Raw genomic sequence first — 12,732 nt, 5'->3', positions numbered from 1 at the left:
CATCTTCTTCCTTCAGTCAGATTTTAGCAAAACATTAAAGAGTGTGACATTCTCGGAACACAAAGGAGGAAGCTGGTGTCTGTGCCAGGGAAAGTCTTTGAGATGGCCGCAAGTGGTTGAGAGTTGTCTTGCAAAGTTTATCATTCTCATATCTGCCCTAGTTTCTTAATCCATTCATTTCGACTCAGATACTATGTATTTGCACAATTGCTATAATTAAGTCTAATTATATAATTAGCATAACATATGTGATCACGGAGTTAGAATGTGTAATTACATAATTACACTGTGTAATGGCATCGGGTGTAAATATCCTTCTGAAATGTCAAGAAGAAACATCCTCCATTTGCTCAGAAGGTAGATTTAAAGTTCAGTTTCACTGTTTTTTTGCCACAGTGGAAATTCAAATATTATTTCAATCAAGCACCTTAATTAAGCTTGAGAAAGAAATTTTCCTTTTTCTCTTCATATATCATTCCTAACTGTGGTACAAAGAAAGAAACTTTGTAAGACACCAATACCGTTTAACATAACTTTATAAAATAAAATTTTAGAGATCCTGACCAAACGGGCCAGACGTGTTAGCTCACCTGTAATTTTAACATTTGAGAGGCTGGAACAGGAAAATTGACATAGAGAGAGGCCAGTCGGGCTACATAGACAGACGCCATGTCAACAACAACAAGGAGCTAATGAAGTGGGAGAGGAGGAAGACAGTGGGAGAAGGGAATGGAGGAAGAGAGGGATAAATTCTGGCCAAATGAACACATCTGATAAACCAATAAATGTCCACCTGAAACTGTCAGATTTCCCATAATCCACACCGGCTTGGCTGCCTGATTCTTCACATACAATCCAAATCCCAAAATAAACAAATCAAGCACACTGAATTTTTTTTTTTTACCCTAACTTGTTCTTCTACTCATATTTCCTACCTTAGAGGGGCTCAGGCTCCAGTATCAACCAAGATGTGCTGAAGGGCTATGAACACAGACCACTGGGGTCTCTGAGCAAGCTGTCCTGGAATAAGTGGGAGAATTCTCATGCACAGTGCACTCTCAGGTCACCCCTGCTGCTCCCACACAAGGCTGGAGCGACACTGTCTCACCTATTGCAAGTATCCCAAACTAGACACTCAATTCCACTCCTGACCCTCTGTTTCTCTGGCTCCTGGCATCTTGTTTCCACATCACTTCCTTGGATTCTGCCACAGGAAACATATCTCCCAAGTTAATGCCCAGCTTGTCCCTAGCTCCTCCAGATTGATTCAGTTCTCATTTACCTGTGCATAAGAACCTTTTCTAATCTGCTCCCATGGATTAAACCCTATACACACATCAACCTAACTCCACTGTACTACCTCCTTTCCAAAAACATCATCCCTTGGGACTCAAAGGAGAGTTGTGACTCCTCAACACAGCCTGTGGCAAGGCAGCTGGATCTCAGCTCCCCTTCCAGACCCACTCAGGACCCGCTGGGCTCTGATCCACTTCCAGATCAACTCAGGACCTACTGTGACCTGCTATCCATGTATAAGTTCAAGGGTTCAAGGTTCTGCTCCCCCAGGAATCAAGAGGCTAGCAGAACAGGGTCAGTCCACAGGTAGAAGGCAACAAACCCTTCAAAGCAAAACAGTGAAAGAACACAAAGAAAGGCAACCATAAATATCAAAGCTGGAGAATGGAACTCATTCTCAACAAAATGCAAATAGGAACACAATGAAGAAACAGGCACAAGCTGGTTTGAAAACCTGCAGGAAGTAATGGAACATCTGTAAAATAGAAGAAGCTCTCTTGAAATGATAGCGATGGAGAGAAGAGAGCTGACTAGAAACAATGGGAAAAAATATATTCGTTAAAACAAAGTTATCAGGGCTGGAGATGGCTCAGAATTTAAGAGCATTTGCTGCTTTTCCAGAGGCCCAAAGTTCGGTTCCCGGCACCCATGTTAGGGAGTCACAACCACCTATAATTCGGGGCCAGAGTATCCAATGTCACTTTCTGGCCTCTGTGAGCACCAGCATACATGCACACCCACACACAGATACACATACACACACATAATTAATTTTTTTCTATTTTAATGTATAGAAAAATAAAATGATTTGCTTTAGGTAGACATGTAAGACAAATATTAAGTAAAATAAGAGAATCTCTAAGTAATTCAGGAGAATGGATTTGCAGCAAAGTCATGACGTGGATAGGAACCCACGGATCTCCAATTCCTATAGAGAGAGAAATAGCACGAAGTTTGAATAGGACAATATTTGAAATGACGAAAACCAGATGTTTATTGTTAACGAGTTAGAGAAGGAAAAATGATTTCCAAAGCAATGAGTAGACATGAAAATTCCAAAACGAACTAAGTTCATATTGAGATGAAGGCCAAGGAAAGTCCAGAAGGCTAGAGTCTAGGAAAGCTGAAAGCCACCAGAGGGGAAACAGACCACTGCCATCGCCAATTAGGTCATGAGGAGAAAGGTATCAATAAAGAGATGGCAGAGAGTGCTGAGTGGAGCCTGCAGTGGGTTGAGGGAATGGGATGTTCAACAAAAATTCTTTACCCAGCTAATCTATCTTTAATGTGGAGAACATTTTCAAACACAGTGAAATTGGGAATGGCAGCTGGCATAGTTTAAGAGTGTCTTTTTAACAAGGAGAAAAGTGATCGCAAAGGAAAGAAGATGTATGAAGTATGTCTATGTAAACATACGCATTTGGAGGCTGAGGCAGCAGGATCATGAGTTTGAGGTCAGCCTGGTCTACAAAAACCCTGTCTCAAAAACAAAACAAAACAGCAAAACAACATAATGATACACTCGACTGAACTCCATCCATCCAGAGGCAGAAAGATGATAGAATTCAAGGCAGCCTGAACTACATAATAACTCCAATTGTGAGCCTATAACTTCCATTATTATAACATACATGGTTTAAAATTAAATTTGTGTTTAAAAATACAATTTATAAATAATAATAACCAATATAAAGGGGAGTGTATTTAATAAATAAATCTGGCTATTCTTTACTTAATTCAGAAAGACTATAAAAGCAATAAAAAGTTAAAAAATATTTAATAAAATTATATTTGTTAAATTGCAAGTTAAACATAAAAGGCTAGAAATATAGCATATTCTAGAAAATAAGGTTAAAATATGGAAAAAATTTAAAACCTATAGCAAAGAAGTCAAAGACAGCATTATAGTGGGGTTAAAATGCATTTATGAAAAATAAAATTTTAGGAATGAGTCTGCTTGTATCCTTAACAACAATATAAATAGGGAGGCTAAGTCTGTAATTTTAAATTTTAAAAATAAATTTTACATTCATTTCTTCCTTAAATAAAAAAGTTTACCCAATGCCATGGTGATCCTGACAGACACTGTGTCCTAATGACATTTTGGTAAATTTGATTCATTTGAAGGAATGATTTTTCAGTATTTCTTAAATAATCCAAGTGGTCACTCTGAAAAAAAAATTGGAAAAAAAATGCAGGAAAGATAAAATGGAGAATTCTAGAGTAACCAGAGGTACCCAGGGAAATTCAGACACACAATTTCCCTGTCACAGAGCTTGTGAAGCAGCCAGTCCCCTGTGGCCTGACTCCAGGCTGGTTTGTGCTCTGACTTGGTATCCTGTTCTCAAGAGTGGAGTCACAGCAATGGCTACCTGGGAGGGATGGATGCTTGTGGGTGTTTCACAACCTGGAGGGGGATCCTCTCCTGGTGAACGCTCTGCTGATGGAGCCCTTGAGAGTGGAGGAAGTCAGGTACAAGAACAAGGCTCTCTGGCCCTGGAAGTTACAGGCCCCAGATGTGCCCCCCTCCCCCCCACCCTCCCACCCCCCTGCATAACAAAGTGAGAGGATAATTATTTGCACATGTCAAATTGGAGGCTGTGAGAACAAACCCAGGGAGGCCCCTTTAACCACAAACACCCCCCAACACTGGGTCATTATCCAATTTCTGATCTTCACCCCTTAGTTACTAAGTCATAGCAAAGGGGAGGGGAGTTGGAAGCCAGGTTCGCAGCGATGGCAAACCATGAAGAACTGCACAGCTGTATGTGCACACTGAAATGCACAGCCCACTCCGCAGAAGGGAGGTCATGCAAGAAGACACTTAGGTTGTGGGGGAGGGCAGGACATGGGCGGTTGGGGCAGCTGAGGAAGTAGCTCTGCCATAGCGCAAGAAAGGAGGGGGTTGTGAGACAAGGAAAGTCTGTGTCAGAGGGTCAGCAGGGCCCCATCCACTGCCTACAGCCCTGACTCTGCTAAAAGGGCTGCATTGTACTTGCGTCTGACCCCGTCCAGGATGGTCAAGGAGACCTTAAGAAAATTAAGGGGAGTCCTACAAGTTACCCCAAGCTGGTCCCACTGGGTAAAAGGGGATACGTATAGAACTTCCTGGGTGGCAGGCTGAATACCCACAGTGGGAACCTACAGGGCCCCAGAGCTGCCCTGCAAATAAGTCAGCAAATAAGTCTCTTCCTCCCTCTCACACCCCTCCTCTCTCCCTCCTCCCACCCTCTTCCGTTTTCCTTTCTTGCAGCCCCTTTCTTCCACTCTCTTCCCCCTCCTCCCGTCCCCTCCCTCTTTCCCTCCTTCCATCCTGAGTACATGGGTACCCTCTGCTCATCCTACACTCAAGATGCAGTGGTGAGAAAAACCAAGCCATGGCCTTCGTGAAGCTGACATATAGGCAAGGACAACTATTGAATAATGGGCAAATAAGAGAATGAGGGGTGAAAGAATGAATGAATGAGGAGTAAAAACACTGGTATCATCTTGCAAAGCGATTTTTTTTCCAAGACAGGGTTTCTCTGTATAGTTTTGGTGCCTGTCCTGGATCTTGCTCTGTAGACCAGGCTGGCCTTGAACTCACAGAGATCCACCTGACTCTGCCTCCCAAGTGCTGGGATTAAAGGCATGCACCACCACCATCCAGAATAATTTTTTTTCTTTTTAGGGGTGACAAATGAAGCCAGTGCAAAGAAGCTGAGCACGTGTATGGGAATGGCAAGAGAAAATGGCAAGACCCAAGTGCCCACTTGGGTCTCCTGCAGCAAAGAGGTATACCCCTGAGGAAGAGGACTTGTGCTGTGGGTGACAAATTGGGAAGGCAGGGGCTCCATTCCCAGCCCTGGGGAAGCATGCAGCCAAGCATCAAACAAATCAGACAAGGTGCTGCCTAACCAGTTCATGGGACATGGTCTGAGAGAGCGACAAGGTCAACGTGTTGGTTGTTTATTTTGTCCAAGTGACCAAGTAGCTCCGGGGAGGGAGCGCTTACTTGAACTTTGGTTTGAGAGGACCAGGTCCATCCTGATGAGGAAGGCATGGTATCAGAAGCAGCCGTGTCCATGTGGCAGGCACCTGAAGCTGCTTGGAAGCTCGGGAAGCAGAGAGAACTCAGGCCTCTTCCCTCTGCTCCCAGCCTCGTGTAACTGAAGCTTCACCTTCTATCCCAGTTGTGAGCTGGAGCTCAGCGATGGAAAACCAGGGCTGCTACAGGAGTTCTTGACCCTTTACTTCAGAGACAGGAACTGTCCCTACTCCACCAAGGAGATCCTGAGAGAATGGAAGAAGACTCTCATGATACTGAAAGAGAGAAACAAGAACATTGTGTTGTCCTTTTTTAAAACGGTTGCTGCCTTTTAAGCCACAACAGTTCAAATCAGCAACTGCAACTCCACCACTACCAGCAGCTGTTAGGCCACAAGGGCTGTAGCTGGAGGAAAATCTGTTCCCTCCGGCTCCAATTCTCACAAAGCTATGAAAGGAACTTAACTAAACCTCTGTCCCTCTAAAGAACTCAAGATTCAAAGGTTAAGGTGGAATTCTGCTCTTCAGGGGCTGAATAGCAAATAGCTCACCTCCTCTCCTTGCTTGCATCCTCCAAAAAGCCCTCATGCTTCTCCTCACCCCTCCTTATAAACCCTCTCTCACCTGGCTCCTCCCTACCACTTCCTATCAGCTAGTTGCTGACGCAGTCTCCTGACCACAGGTGAATTTTATTTAATCAAACACATCTTTGCATCATTAAACAAACATTCCAGAGCATAGACAAAAGTAAAACACCTTGAAATAATATTCTACAACAACACTGTCTACAAATTATGACACAGTGTAGAGTTTTTGGACATATTAAACCAGAAGACTTAATGTAATATCAGGTAGACAAGCATTATAAGAAATGGAAGATGAAACCCTATGGTACAAGGAGAGCTGTGTGACGTTTACAGGTCGACCAGCACAGAGAAATGAACAGAACTGGAAATTTCATCACCTCATAATGGTAACCATAGAAGATGAAATTTCCTTGGACTTTAAGCCCCTTTGAGTAATGATTGTTTGATAAATGCAAAAACAATCCCAATGTGTTGTGCTGTATCTTGGTTGCTCTCCTCAGTACCATGATAAAAAATAAAAATAAAAATAAAAAAAAAAAACCTGACCAAAGCAGCTTAAGAGAGGGGTTATTTTGGCTCAGAGTTTGAGAGCACAGCCCATCATGGCAGAAAATTGAGACTGCAGGAGTTTGAAGTAGTTGGCCCCACTGTGTCCACGGTCAGGAGACAAAGGGAGATGGACGTTCACACTTGCCTACCCTCCTCCTTTTGTGCAGCCCAGGAGCCAAGCTCAAGGAACAGTGCCACCCTCCCGTACAGTCGCGTTTCCTTCTTCATTTAACCTAGTCAATTAATCCCCCGTGGACATGAAAGTAATCTAAATAGTCCCCTCACAGGTGTATCTGAAGGCTTGTCTCCTAGATGGCCTGTCAAGTCGACAGTCAATATTAACCATCACGTGCAGTTTATAATACACGAAGAAGAAAAATGCCTCAAGGAAACAGATGTCAGTGGAGAGATGGAAATATACTCTCAGAAAATTCTTATACTTCTTTTTGAAGTTAACTAATATTGCTTGAAGCTACACTATGTTAAGAGTGTATCGTGTAAACTCTAAATTCACCACTCAAACAAAAATTCACTGAGTTCTAAGCAAGAAATAAACCAATAAGAGAGAACAAATAGAACAAAAAGAAATATTGAATTGCTAAAAAAAAACTTGTAATAACAAAATGGTAAATTTAAATTAGATCATCGATAACGATCATCCTAAATACAGCATAAAAACACAATTAAATGGTAATGGCTATAAAGCCGGATGAAAAAGCAAAACTGCAAGACACCGAGGTGTGGTGACTTGAAGGAGAAATGCCCTCCCCTGGGCTGGCAGCCACGGTTAGCACTGTTTGGGGAGGTTTGGGAGGTGTGGCCTTGCTGGGGGAAGTACGTGACTTGGGGGCAGACTTGAGAAATTAAATCCTGGAGCCACTTCCGGCTCATTGCCTCTGCCCGGCATTTGCAGTTCGAGACGTGATCTCTCAGCTTTCTGCTGCCACACCTGCGGCTTGCTGCCATCCTTCCTCACCATGAACCTCTGGAGCCGCGGTCCAGGTAAACTCTTCCTCCTACAAGGCACCTTGGTCATGGTGTTTTGTCACAGCAGCATGAAAGCAGCTAATACAGAAGTTGTGGAGAGCGACTGTTACTATGTAGACCCTGGCCACGTTGTGTTCAAGAAAAATGTAAAAAAGACTTCAGGAGTTTAGGCTCAGAAAGGAGTTGAACTCTCTACGTAGAGTTTAAAGGGCTGCCCTAGCAGGAGATAAGAAGACAGTGTTGAGAGTCATGTGGACTAGGGAGACCCAGCTCAAGAGGTTTCAGAGAGGAACAGTATTAGCAACTGGGCTGGAGACCATTCTTGTGATATTTGGGCAAAGTATCTGGCTGTCTTCTACCCTTGTCCTGAGAACTTGCCTCAGGCTAAATTCAAAAGTTGTGTGTTGCTAGAGTTTTCCTGCCTGGCCCACAGTCAGGACAAATCTCTCTCACCCGCCAGTCCCACAGCCGCTCAAACCCGATCAAATAAACACAGAGACTTATATTGGTTACAAACTGTATGGCCGTGGCAGGCTTCTTGCTAACTGTTCTTACAGCTTAAATTAATCCATTTCTATTAATCTATACCTTGCCACGTGGCTTGTGGCTTACCGGTACTTTACATCTTCCTTGTCCTGATGGCGGCTGGCAGTGTCTCTCCCACTCAGCCTTCCACTTCCCAGCTCTATTCTCCTCCTTGTCCCGCCTATACTTCCTGCCTAGCCAATGGCCAATCAGTGATTTATTTATTGACCAATCAGCAACACATTTGACATACAGACCATCCCACAGTACTTCCCCTTTTCTTTTCTTAAAAAGGAAGGTTTTAACCTTTACACATCTCCAAAGTCAGCTTGGTATATTTGGGAATTTGGGCGTAGCTTCTCTTACTACTTCCTGCTGGAGGGGGGCGCTGTATCTTCTGGGGAAACAAAGAAAATTTTAGGATCATGGAGTAGTCCGTGAGGCTGTATCATCTGAGCCAGTTGTCTTGAAACGGTTCTGGATGTTGGATCATCTGGGCCATGGTGTCATCGGAGACCTTTCAGGAGGTCTTGGCTGGTCAAACCTGATGTATCTTACTCTGGAACAAATCCATAGCCTCTTGCTTTCTGTGGAAACAAAAGAGACTCTTTTCCAAAGCAACATATCCTTACATCCAAATTTTGAAGTCAAAGTATCTTTAAAATATACATACTGGTTTAACTCAGCTTCCTTTACAATCAAATATCTCTCTGTAGTTAAGAATCCCAAAGACAACACAATCCAGACTCTCTGTGTAATAGTCATCTCTACGTGGCTTATTTTTTATATTAATTTTACTGTCTCTTTAAAGACTTTATTTTTTAAAACCATGTATTTGTTTCTATACTGTATATATCACCTTTTTTTGTCTCTTTCAAGCCTACGTATATTTTACACACATTTTAAACTATTACATCTGAATCTGTCTTATTGTGAATCTATTGCTTTAAGCTGCAGCAGCTGTGGCTGCTGGCTCCGCCCACCTCAGCTTCCCAACATGGCGGCAGTATGCTTACCGCCAGCTCTGGGAGCCATCGTGGGTCTATGCTTTTATCCAAGCAGCAAGTAGCCCAGAAACCTCTGTTTTTGTTTTGTACTAGGAAAGGCTAAATCCACAATGTAGCTTAATGTGCCACTTGCAGAGGCTTCATTCCCGCCATACGGGGGCAGGTCGAGCGCACACGCTAGGAACCCGCCAGTAGCTCAAACCGGCAGCTGCCGCTCATTTGAGAGAGACAATTAGGAAGCTGTTTTTAGCTCCATTTTAGAATCTTTTTTCTCAGTTTTTAGGTGGAAACTCTTGCCACCACGTTGGATGCCATTTGTTGCTAGAGTTTTCCTGCCTGGCCCACAGTCAGGACAAATCTCTCTCACCCGCCAGTCCCACAGCCGCTCAAACCCGATCAAATAAACACAGAGACTTATATTGGTTACAAACTGTATGGCCGTGGCAGGCTTCTTGCTAACTGTTCTTACAGCTTAAATTAATCCATTTCTATTAATCTATACCTTGCCACGTGGCTTGTGGCTTACCGGTACTTTACATCTTCCTTGTCCTGATGGCGGCTGGCAGTGTCTCTCCCACTCAGCCTTCCACTTCCCAGCTCTATTCTCCTCCTTGTCCCGCCTATACTTCCTGCCTAGCCAATGGCCAATCAGTGATTTATTTATTGACCAATCAGCAACACATTTGACATACAGACCATCCCACAGTAGTTGTGTGCTGATTTTTTTGGGGGAGCAGAGGTGATTGAAAGGCATCATAATCTAGAATCTGCGCTGTGACCAGCATTAATGACTGTTACGTGGTTTTGCAATGAAACGGCTTGAGTGGAGGAGAAAGAAGTACAAAATGAAGAGCTTGAAGGGAAAATTAGCAAGAAGAAATGGTATTGAAGCCAAGTTTCATGCTGAAAGAGACAAGATTAGCGCCCTTACTAAAGGAGAGGCCTCTTTCTCCATATTGGAACAAAGGGAAGGGTGTCCTCAAGGCAAGACTCCACCCAGCCAAGCTCCTAACTTGTGAAAGAGCAGACGATGTTTCCTACCCTAGAAAACACCTGACTAGAAGCTGCTGCTAATGTGACTCAAGGGGGGGACCAAGCTGGTAGCTAAACTTGGCAGTGTCGTCCACATTGTGCTGATTTTAGAGGAATAGAGGAGGCAAGCATGAGGGGGTCATGGATTCTTCCGCTGTGGTTTCAGATACCTGCTGAGGCCAGGCAGCCAACAGTATGGGAATCCTTGCATGAAAGCTCTGAGAAGGCAGAGGCTCTGAAAGTTCACTGCACAGAGCTGTGAAAGAGAAGACTCGGGTGCATTGGATACTCCAAGATGTTGGAAATGCCAGAGCCATGAGATATTTGCCAAGGAGAGTTGAGTAGTTGGAGTGGAATCAGCCCAAGAGAGAGAGAGATGAATGTTGCAAGCAGGAAAACTGGAAAAGCAGACCCATCCAAGCCCTTTGACCTCAGACACAGAGCTACAGGATTGGATGTTTGCCCTGCTGGGTTTCAGTCTTGCTTGGATGTACTTCTTCACTATGCCCCAATTCCTCCTGTTAGGAACAGTAATGTATATTCTGTGCCTTGTGTGTTGTAAGTACATAATTTGCTTTTTTTATTTTATGGAGGGGATTACAGTTAAGAGATTGCCTTGAGTCTCAAAAGAGACTTTGGACTTAGATTTTGTAAACTGTGCCAGCGCTGTGAAAGACGAAAGGGCTTTCAAAGTTGGACTAAATGCATTTTGTGTTATATTATGACCATGAGCCTATGAGGGTCAGGGAGTGGAATATGGTGGTTTGGATGAGAATGGCCCCCACAGGCTCAGGTACTTGAACACTTTGTCCAGTAGATGGCGCTGTTTGAGGCATGGCCTCACTGCAGGAAGTGTGTCACTGAGGATGAGCTTTGAGAGCCTAAATCCTTGAGCCCCTTCCAGTTTTTTCTCTCTGCTTGGTGCGTGCAGTTCAAGGCGTGAGCTCTCAGCTTCCTGTCTCTGCCACCACAACTGGTGCTTACCACCATGATTCCCCACCACATGCCCAGATAAACTCTTCTATCAGGTGCTTTGTCTCAGTGTTTATCACAGCAACAGAAAAAGTAAAGTTTCCCAGAGTTACTGTGAGTGCATCTATATGTATGTTTGTATTAAAGATTCTTTGTGATTGTTTAATTTATTTTTATTTTATGTGTATGAATGTTTTGCCTGCATGCATGTATGTTCACCACAAGTGTGTGATGCCTATGGAGGCCAGAAGGGGGCATCAGATCATGTAAGTACAGGGAACCAAACCTGGGTCCCCTGGAAGAACAGACAAGCTTTTAACAGCTGAGCCATCTCTCCAGCCCCCTTTGTGAAAGACTCCTAAATATGCTGTCTTATCAAACCAAACCTCACTTCTGTGTTAATTTCAGTCACCAGGACTAGGTCTCCAGAACTTACTCAGCCTGAGATTTCAATCTTTACCCACTGATGAGCATTGCTCCATTCACCCCTTCTGCCAGGGTCGGAACCACTGTATCATTTTTCCTTCTAAGAGTTGGGTAGTTTTACATATAAGTAAGATCACTCAGTATCTGTCTTTTTGTCTGACTTACTTCATGTCCAGTGTCTCCCAGGTTCACTGAGGTTGAAATAGATAACAGGACCTCATTTTTTTAAACAAATAGTGGGCTGATACTCAATTGTCTATAAACACACATTTTCTTTATCCAGTCTTCCACTGATGAATATTTAGGTTATTTTTGTATCTTGGATATTGTTAATAGTGGAATGGCCATAGGAATGCAAATATCTCTACAAGACACTGACTTCCTTCTTGGAAGATACAGGGAAGTAAGACTTGTGGATTGAATGGGCATCCCACTTTCTTCTTTCCTTCTTTCCTTCATTTCTCTCTTTCTTTCTTTTTCAGAAATTTCATTGTTTTCTACTATGACTGTATCAGTTTTTACTCCTAATAGTGCATAAGTGTTTACCTTCCCTGGTAATTCTAATCTCTTAGGTAATCACTATCCTGGAAACTCTGCAGAGGCATCTCATTTGACTCCAATGTGTATTCCTGATGGTTCTCTGTCTGTTCATTCTATGGTGGGTCCCAGAGAAGTTGATCCCATTCATTCCTACTTTGCTTTAGGTGGATTTTAAATTCCCTAAATAGGCTGCAACATTTAGTTCTGCCCTGTGCCTGAGTAGAAGTTTATATGGGTATAAAACTCAGAGTCAACATCTTCTCTTAGCACTGAGGACAATGTCCTGGTCCTCTCTGCTCCCTCTGACAATGTCCTCGTCCTCCTTGCTTCCCTCAGACAGACATTCTGCTGTGCATCTAAGTGTAGGTGTTTTGACTACTCCAGAACCACCTCTTTCTGTACTAACTCAAAAACTAATTTTAAAAGGTTAAATCATCCAGGTGGTGGTGGCGCACGCCTTTAATCCCAGCACTCAGGAGGCAGAGGCAAGCAGATCTCTGTGAGTTCAAGGACAGCCTAGTCTACAGAGCTAGCTCCAGGACAGCCAAGGCTACACAGAGAAACCCTGTCTCAAAAAATCCAAAAATAAGTAAACAAATAATAAATAAATAATGAAGTAATAATTAAATTAATTATATTGTGCACATAACAAAATTGTGTGTGTGTCCTTTCTTATATTGCTTGGAACTCACTGACGTCATTGAATACAAGTCACCCTGGTCTCTGCTGTTGCAGGCTCTGCATGCTTCCTGTTCTGTTTGAGCCCATTAGGAACGTGCCCTGTC

The 12,732-nt window shown here is 43.3% G+C and overlaps 1 long non-coding RNA gene across 1 annotated transcript in view; it reads right to left on the bottom strand.

The window, feature by feature from the left end:
* LOC128115265 (uncharacterized) overlaps positions 1-12,732 on the bottom strand; it is a 57,997-nt gene that overhangs the window by 26,966 nt on the left and 18,299 nt on the right. Inside the window, exon 2 of the long non-coding RNA XR_008220056.1 lies at positions 5,291-5,598. This is a non-coding gene — a long non-coding RNA (uncharacterized LOC128115265). The remainder of the gene's footprint in view (positions 1-5,290; positions 5,599-12,732) is intronic.

This window comes from Peromyscus californicus, unplaced genomic scaffold (genome assembly GCF_007827085.1).
Source record: "Peromyscus californicus insignis strain IS unplaced genomic scaffold, ASM782708v3 Scaffold_1__1_contigs__length_55948999, whole genome shotgun sequence".
NCBI classification, from domain to species: domain Eukaryota; kingdom Metazoa; phylum Chordata; class Mammalia; order Rodentia; family Cricetidae; genus Peromyscus; species Peromyscus californicus.
Note: the sequence above shows the minus strand (reverse complement) of the source record. Positions and strands in the feature narration are given on the sequence as shown.